Source organism: Balaenoptera musculus, chromosome 1 (assembly GCF_009873245.2).
Source record: "Balaenoptera musculus isolate JJ_BM4_2016_0621 chromosome 1, mBalMus1.pri.v3, whole genome shotgun sequence".
Classification (NCBI taxonomy): Eukaryota; Metazoa; Chordata; class Mammalia; order Artiodactyla; family Balaenopteridae; genus Balaenoptera; species Balaenoptera musculus.
In genome coordinates, this window is record NC_045785.1 from 51,169,338 (window position 1) to 51,176,709 (window position 7,372).

General features: G+C 42.1%; 1 pseudogene; it reads left to right on the forward strand.

Annotated features, from left to right (window-relative positions):
• Positions 1–5,789, forward strand: part of LOC118897809 — an 83,341-nt pseudogene extending 77,552 nt beyond the window's left edge.
• Positions 5,790–7,372: the final 1,583 nt, after the last annotated feature.

The window sequence follows — 7,372 nt, forward strand, 5'->3', positions numbered from 1 at the left end:
TCTAAGCTGAGAGGAAGTATGGGAGTAGGTGTCGTGGTTTGGGGAAAGAGAAAAAGGTGTAGAGTAGTTACATAAGAGAGTAGGAGGATGAGTGAAATTAGCATGAATACCAAGCAGTCTTAAAGTTCTGCTTGAGTTTAATGGTCATGAATGTAAAATGAGACCAATCAGCAGGGTTTTGGTTTTTCTCTAATCAGTTCTGCTGTGAAGATGTTGGAGAGTAGGTAGAGAATTTTATTTAACTGGGGTTGGCATTAAAAGTACATTTTAAAATTTCCAATTTTATATTGTATTTAATTATATTTTTGTGAGTAACTTTTCATTGCATTAGTTACATTACGGTCAGAGAGGATGGTCTGTATGATGACAATTCTTTGAAATCGGTTGAGATTGCATTATGGCCTAGGACAGTTTATCGTGAAGAGTCTGCATGTGTTTAAATAGGATGTGTGTTCTCTGACATTGATTCGAGACTGATATAGATAGATAGATAGATAGATAGATAGATATTCATTAAATCAAACATGTTAGTTGTGTTGTTCAAATTTTCTAGATCTTTACTGACCTTTGTGCTTAACTTTTCACAGATAATTGTGTTATAATATTCTAATAGGTCATAGGTTTATCTCTTTCTATCTGAAGTTTCACTTTCATTTTTTTGCTTTACATTATTTTGAGGTTATCTTAAGTCCATATAGATTTAGAATCATTAAAATTACCGGGGAATTAAAACTTACTATTTTGTAGTAACCTTTTCTATTTTTAAAAATGCTTTGGACTTTCACATCAGTTTTATTTAATTTTGACATAACTGATATAAATTTCTTTTGGATAGTATTTCCTAAGAAATCTCATTTAATCTTCACAAAAGTCCCTGAAGTGGAATTTAGCGTTCTCTCTTCTACAGCAGGAAAACTGTAGCTCAAAGGGCAAAAGCATCTGTCTCAATGCTAGTAAGCAACAGACCTGGGAGTTGAAGTCAACATTTCCTACTTCTCATGTTACCCTTACTTCAGCACACTGCCTCTGAGGAATTAAGTGGTGAAGTAGAGTGAAGGATAAGGTGCTATAGGGACAGAGCTGAGTAATTGGCAATTGATGAATTCTTCCTGGGAAGAATCTTCCAAGGAAGCATCAGACAGCAGGGCAGGTGATATTGGAGAACAGCCTTGAATAATTAATACAAGTTTTCCAGGTGAACAAGGAAGGAAAAAGCATTCTAGGCTAAGAAGACATGAGGTATATAATGTATCTAAGTTTTTGTTCCTTAAAGGAATTAATCTAAACTTTCTATTTCATCTCCAGACATGAAATAGGTGCTTAGTAAGGGTTTATTGGCTTAATTTTATTTAGTCATTCTCTTTGTTCCATGTAGCAGACATGCTATTTGCCTCTCTAATATTGTCCTACCCTTTCTTCTTAGCAAGATAACCCTAGTTACTATGGAGGCAGCAGTGTGCCCAGATAAAAGACTATGTATGGTTCCCAGTCTCCCTTACAGCTTGAGATATAAACAGAATCTGTTGGGAGGACCTATGGGAAAGTCCCGTAAGTGATGGAGAGACAGCTAATCTGTCCCTTTTGCCCTTCACTCTATGTTCTGATTCCTGATTAGAATCATAAATTTATAGTCATGGGTCCAGTGGCTATCTGAGACCATGGGTCAGCTGTGAGGATGGAAACTACATGGTAGTGACAATAAAATTGAAAGGCAGAAGGAGCTTGGGTCTCTGATGACAATGTGAGGTCACCATACCAATCCTGAATGTCTATTTTAAAACATATTTTATGTGAAAAATAAATTTTTCTTGTTTATGCCACTATTATTTCTATTCTCTGCTATGAGCAGCCAAATACAATTCTCAACTAATATATCCCAAATTCAACATCCTTTTCAGGAATGTAGGTGACTGGCACATTTAAAAATAATTGTGGCTAGAAATTACTATTTGGAAAATGCACAGAAATACCAAGAGAATTTCCCAGCTGGACCCCATTCCCAAGGAGGATCTCAAAGACAGTTTTATGCCAACTGTATAACCTGGAGGAATTCCAGAATCCCTTCAGGAAGAGAAAGTGGCTGCTGAAACTGCTATACTTTAGTGGAAACTGAAAGGCTGGAAGGATGACCTTTCAAGAAGAACAAATGTTATTAAATAATGGAGTTTTTCCCACCTCCTACAACAGTCAATAGCAAAAGGATGAAAAGGGAATCCTATTCTTCTATTAATAACTCCTCAGTCAGTCTCATGCTGACGAAGCAGAAAGCAACTGTAAAATTAGCAGTTTTGCCTGCAAATTAGCCTCTTGCAAAGCCATAAAAAGAGAAAAGGAATTAAGGAAAATTCTATTAATGGAGTCAAGGATGGAAAACCAAGAGTGATAGGGCATAAATACCCAGACAGCTGATACGTATTTTTAGGAAGATATTACCCAGGTTTTAAATAGCTGCTTATAGCTGTGTATGAAGAACGTGTTAATTTATAGCCCTTGGATCAGTGTCCTTTCTTAATGGCTCCTTGGAGCAAATCTGTCAGAACTTGAAGAGCACAAGGTTTAGGTTGATATTAATAAAAACCACCCCATCCACCCCTAGCTGAGATATTACTACTCCACTTTAGAATGGCAATGCAGTAATTGGAAAGAGGTTTAACTTCAGAGGCAGACAAAGTTAGGTTTGACTCTGGCTCTGCTCCTTCACTAGCCTGGGGAAAGTCTTTCATCATTCTGTGCCTCTATTTTATCTTCTATCAAAGCAGATGGTGATTGTGCTTCATTGTGTTAAGAGCATTAAATTAAGTACCATGCAAAGAATTTGGTCCCTAGTAGGTTGTTAGAAAATGTTAGCCCCTTTCTACTTTCCCTTCCTTATTAGAGGGCCAGGGACATCAAACCTTCTCGCAAACGTATACAAAGCAGTTAAATTTAGTTCTGGGTAATTCTCCCCGTAAGAAGATCAGTCCCTACAGAGGAGCTGAACACATTTTTATAATTTATGACTGGTCTCAGGCAACAGGCTCCCATTTGCAATTTTATGAAAATAATAAATCAATATCCAATAATGGGGGATAATCTCAAGAAAGAAACTGAGACTCCTTTAACAATAAAAAGGCAGGAGACTCCATTTCCAACAAGGAACATAGGCCGGAGACCTTTGAAATGCGTACAATTTTTTTTTAATTTGCTTTTTATTTATTTATTTTTGACATCTTTATTGCAGTATAATTGCTTTACAATGGTGTGTTAGTTTCTGCTTTATAACAAAGTGAATCAGCTATACATATACATATATCCCCATATCTCCTCCCTCTTGCCTCTCCCTCCCACCCTCCCTATGCCACCCCTCTAGGTGGTCACAAAGCACTAAGCTGATCTCCCTGTGCTATGTGGCTGCTTCCCATTAGCTATCGATTTTACATTTCGTAGTGTATATATGTGTCCATGCCACTCTCTCGCTTCGTCCCAGCTTACCCTTCCCACTTCCCGTGTCCTCAAGTCCATTCTCTACATCTGCGTCTTTATTCCTGTCCTGCCCCAGGTTCTTCAGAACCTTTTTTTTTTTTTTTTAGATTCCATATATATGTGTTAGCATATGGTATTTATTTGTTTTTCTCCTTCTGACTTACTTCACTCTGACTTCACTTTGTATGACAGACTCTAGGTCCATCCACCTCACTACAAATAACTCAATCATTTGTAGGTTTGGTGGTTTCCACAGTCTTAGGCATTTAATACTTAAATTCTAAGAGGAGGTGAGGAGTTTAGGGCTCTGTTGGAGGCCTTGGGTGAGTCTTAATCACTCCTGCTTTCTTAGTTCAAGACAGTATTTCACACCTGAAACACATTTTCACTCCTAGGTCTGAAAAATGGCAAGATATAGACAAAGCAATTAAATCCACAGTGCACATGGAGGGCAAACAGTCTTTGAAAGTGGATAAATCATTGAGAAAGACCTTAACAACACTTTTAAAAAGTCTTTTTCTGGGCCTCCCTGGTGGTGCAGTGGTTAAGAATCCACCTGCCAATGCAGGGGACATGGATTCGATCCCTGGTCCAGGAAGATCCCACATGCTGCAGAGCAACTAAGCCCGGTGCGCCAAAACTACTGAGCCTGTGCTCTAGAGCCCGCAAGCCACAACTACTGAGCCCACGTGCCACAACTACTTAAGCCTGCGTGCCTAGAGCCCGTGCTCCACAACAAGAGAAGCCACCTCAGTGAGAAGCCCGCACACCGCAACAAAGAGTAGCCCCCACTCACCACAGCTAGAGAAAGCCCGTGTGCAGCAATGAAGACCCAATGCAGCCAAAAATAAATGAATAAATAAATTTAATTAAAAAAATATTTTTCTAATTGGTGACTGTAGCTTATAAGACTGGGCCAATTTAGAAAAATCTAACTGTCCTGGTAATACTCATCAGAGTCACCTCCAAATGTTGTAATGTAATGCCAGAATCATTCCCCTCCAAGCTCTTCATATCCTAAGATCATAGAATCTGGTTTACGTGGGACTCTTAAAAATAAGTAATAATTTAAATTCCTCAACAACATCACCACTGAGTAGTCTTCCTACTTGTGTTTGAGCACCTCCAGCAACAGAGAGGAACATTCTTCTGAGAGAAGCTCTAACATGCTCGGCAATAGTTTGCACAGAGGATATGTATTCATTTCCTAGGGTTGCCATCACAGCACATCACAAACTAGGTGGCTTAAAACTACTGAAGTTTATTGTGTCACAGTTCTGAAGGCCAGAAGTTTGAAATCAAGTCAGGGCCATGCTCCCTCTGAAACCTGTAGGGAATAATTCTTCCCTGCTCCTAACTTCTTACTTCTGCATTGCTACAACCCTACAAGCATCCTTTGTATATGTAATGTTCCATACATATATTTGTGTTCCATACATATGGTTGTGTTGACTTTGTCCCTGGCAGAATTTTCCACTCTAAGTAAAACAAGTCTCCTTAAAAAAAAAAAAAAAAGAAAAAGGAGGACCGAGTTGCAGCTGAAGATCCTGGCAGCAGGGCCATGTTCATGAACATGAGCTGAATTCCTTCCAAGATTGGTCAGCAGTGGAGAGAGACTGTGAAAGGAAGTATAGAAAACTGCAGCAACTGGAAGAGCAGACCAGGAGGCTGCGAAAGGACATGAAGAAGAAGAGTCCCAGTGCTGACCTGGTCATCAAATCTGCTGTGAAGATGTCCTTAGACTTACTCTCTAATCCCCTCTGCCAGCAAGACCAGGACTTACTGAACATGGTGACCACCCTGGACATGGCCATGAAGTGGATGGATACCTTCAACCAGGAAAAAGTGAACCAGATCTGAAAGACCATTATTGAACCCTGAAAAAGTTTGGCAGTGTCTTCCAGAACCTCAACATGGTGGTGAGAAGGTGGTGGGAAGCAGCCTTCCTATATACTAGGACTATAGGTGATTGCAGGCCAAGGTGGAGAAGTATGAGGAAAAGGAGAAGGCAGGGCCAGTGCTGCCCAGAAGAGCTGTGGCTTGTATGGGATGACCTTGGAGCCGAGAACAAACAGCTCCTGGATGAGCCTCTGAGGTTCTACAACAGCCAACTCCACTCCTTCCATCTCAGCTTTGAGTCCCTCATCCAAGAGCAGGTCAGGAAACGCATAAGATCTTTGGAGACTTGACCCAACATCTTGACCAGCCTGGACACCTGCATGAAGTCTGGGCAGCAGGAGTGGGAGAATGAGACCAAACTGAGGGAGCCCAGAGCCTCTCTATTGTGGCTGATAACTAAATCCCTGTTCCCCTCAGAAGATTCCTAGGACACCAGTCAGCCTCTTGAGCCTTTGCCCTTTTCAAGTTCAGGTTCAGATGTCAGCCTAGCAGAAGGCCCTCCCTTGGGAGAAGTATGGTACCTGGCAGGTTGGAGACAGAGGCGGCTCCCACTCTGCCTCACCAGCCCTTTGGAATGAGCTTGGCACCAGGAACCCCAAGCAGGCTGCTGTCTCCCCACCCAATAGCAAGAGCCAGGAGACACAGGTAAGCAGTGTAGCAAACCCCAGGGACTTTCTTATTTCCAAACTGTTCAAAGTACATCCTGGCCTAGAGCCAGAGCAAGCTTCCAGCCTTCAAAGGGCATGGGCTTTCTCAGCTTACTTGAGGTCCTAGTCTTGCCTGAGTGGTTGAGATCACATTTACCTCCAAAAGAACTATCCTGGGAGTCCGCGCATCCTTGTTTCCTTTCCACTTCAAAGACTCTCCCCTGTCCTGGAAGAGGCCCTGCCCTCCAAGAATGTGTGTAGCTGGGAATTCAGCCTTCCCTCTGAGAGCTGTGGTCCTGCAGCTTTAACAAGCCCCTCACTCCAACCTCCCAGCATGGCAAAGGCTGGTTTATCCCACTTCTATGCCTTAGGTCAAGTGCAAGGAAGTGCTACAAGTCTTGTAAGTTCCCTAGGTAACCGGGATTCAACTCATGTAAGTATCCTACCACACAAAATGTCACAGATGGAGTCACAGCCTCAAAGCAAGGACAGTGGGTTTGTGCTGGCAGTTGGGCTGGGTCAGAAAGAGAAAGCAATGTCTTGAGGCTATTCTTCAGGGAAAGGCACTAGGAACAGGCAGTCCCATAGACTTCTGAGATGAATTCTAGACACCTGACAGCTGCCAGGAGGAACAACTGCCTGAGGATGTTCAACGGAAGATGCATTTGGGTTTGTGCAGCCTTGGACCTTGGTAGACATCGAACTGAGGCCCCAGAGTTCCCTGCCAGAAGCCTGTGTCTCTCTGCTCTGGGTGTTGCCTCATGTGTTCAGTTGACTGAAGACAACAAAGGAGGGGTTCAGGTCAGAGAGTCAGACCACACCTTTGCAGCAATCAGCCCCAAGTGGTCAGGACTAAACTGACAGCTTGCCATTTTTGCCCACACCCATCCTCTTAGGACCAACAAGGGGAAGCCAAATATGCTCTCCCTCACCAGTTACGTAGGATGCCCGTCTTCTAGTCAGCCCACCTCCAGCTTCCCCACTCCCTCAACCTTCCATCAGGCCACACCTTCCCCTTTTGCTGCCATAAAGCTTTTCAACTCCTCTTTCTGCCTTGGATTTGGGTCTGTGCCAAATTCAAGCTATAGTAGTGGCTGCCTCCCTTGCTGACAATAAGCAGTGCTTGCTCTTATTTGGGGGGTCTTTGTTTACAGAGTTTGTTAATTTGAGGAGCAAAAAAACCACTCAGAATAACATGCGCCCCCCAACCCCCAAATATCTAGGCAGGTTTTCGTTATACTTTGCTTATTGATGGGTTAGTTCCATTTATGAATGTTTTTTAAAAAAACATCTTTATTGGAGTATAATTGCTTTACAATGTTGTATTAGTTTCTGCTGTATAACAAAGTGAATCAGCTAGATGT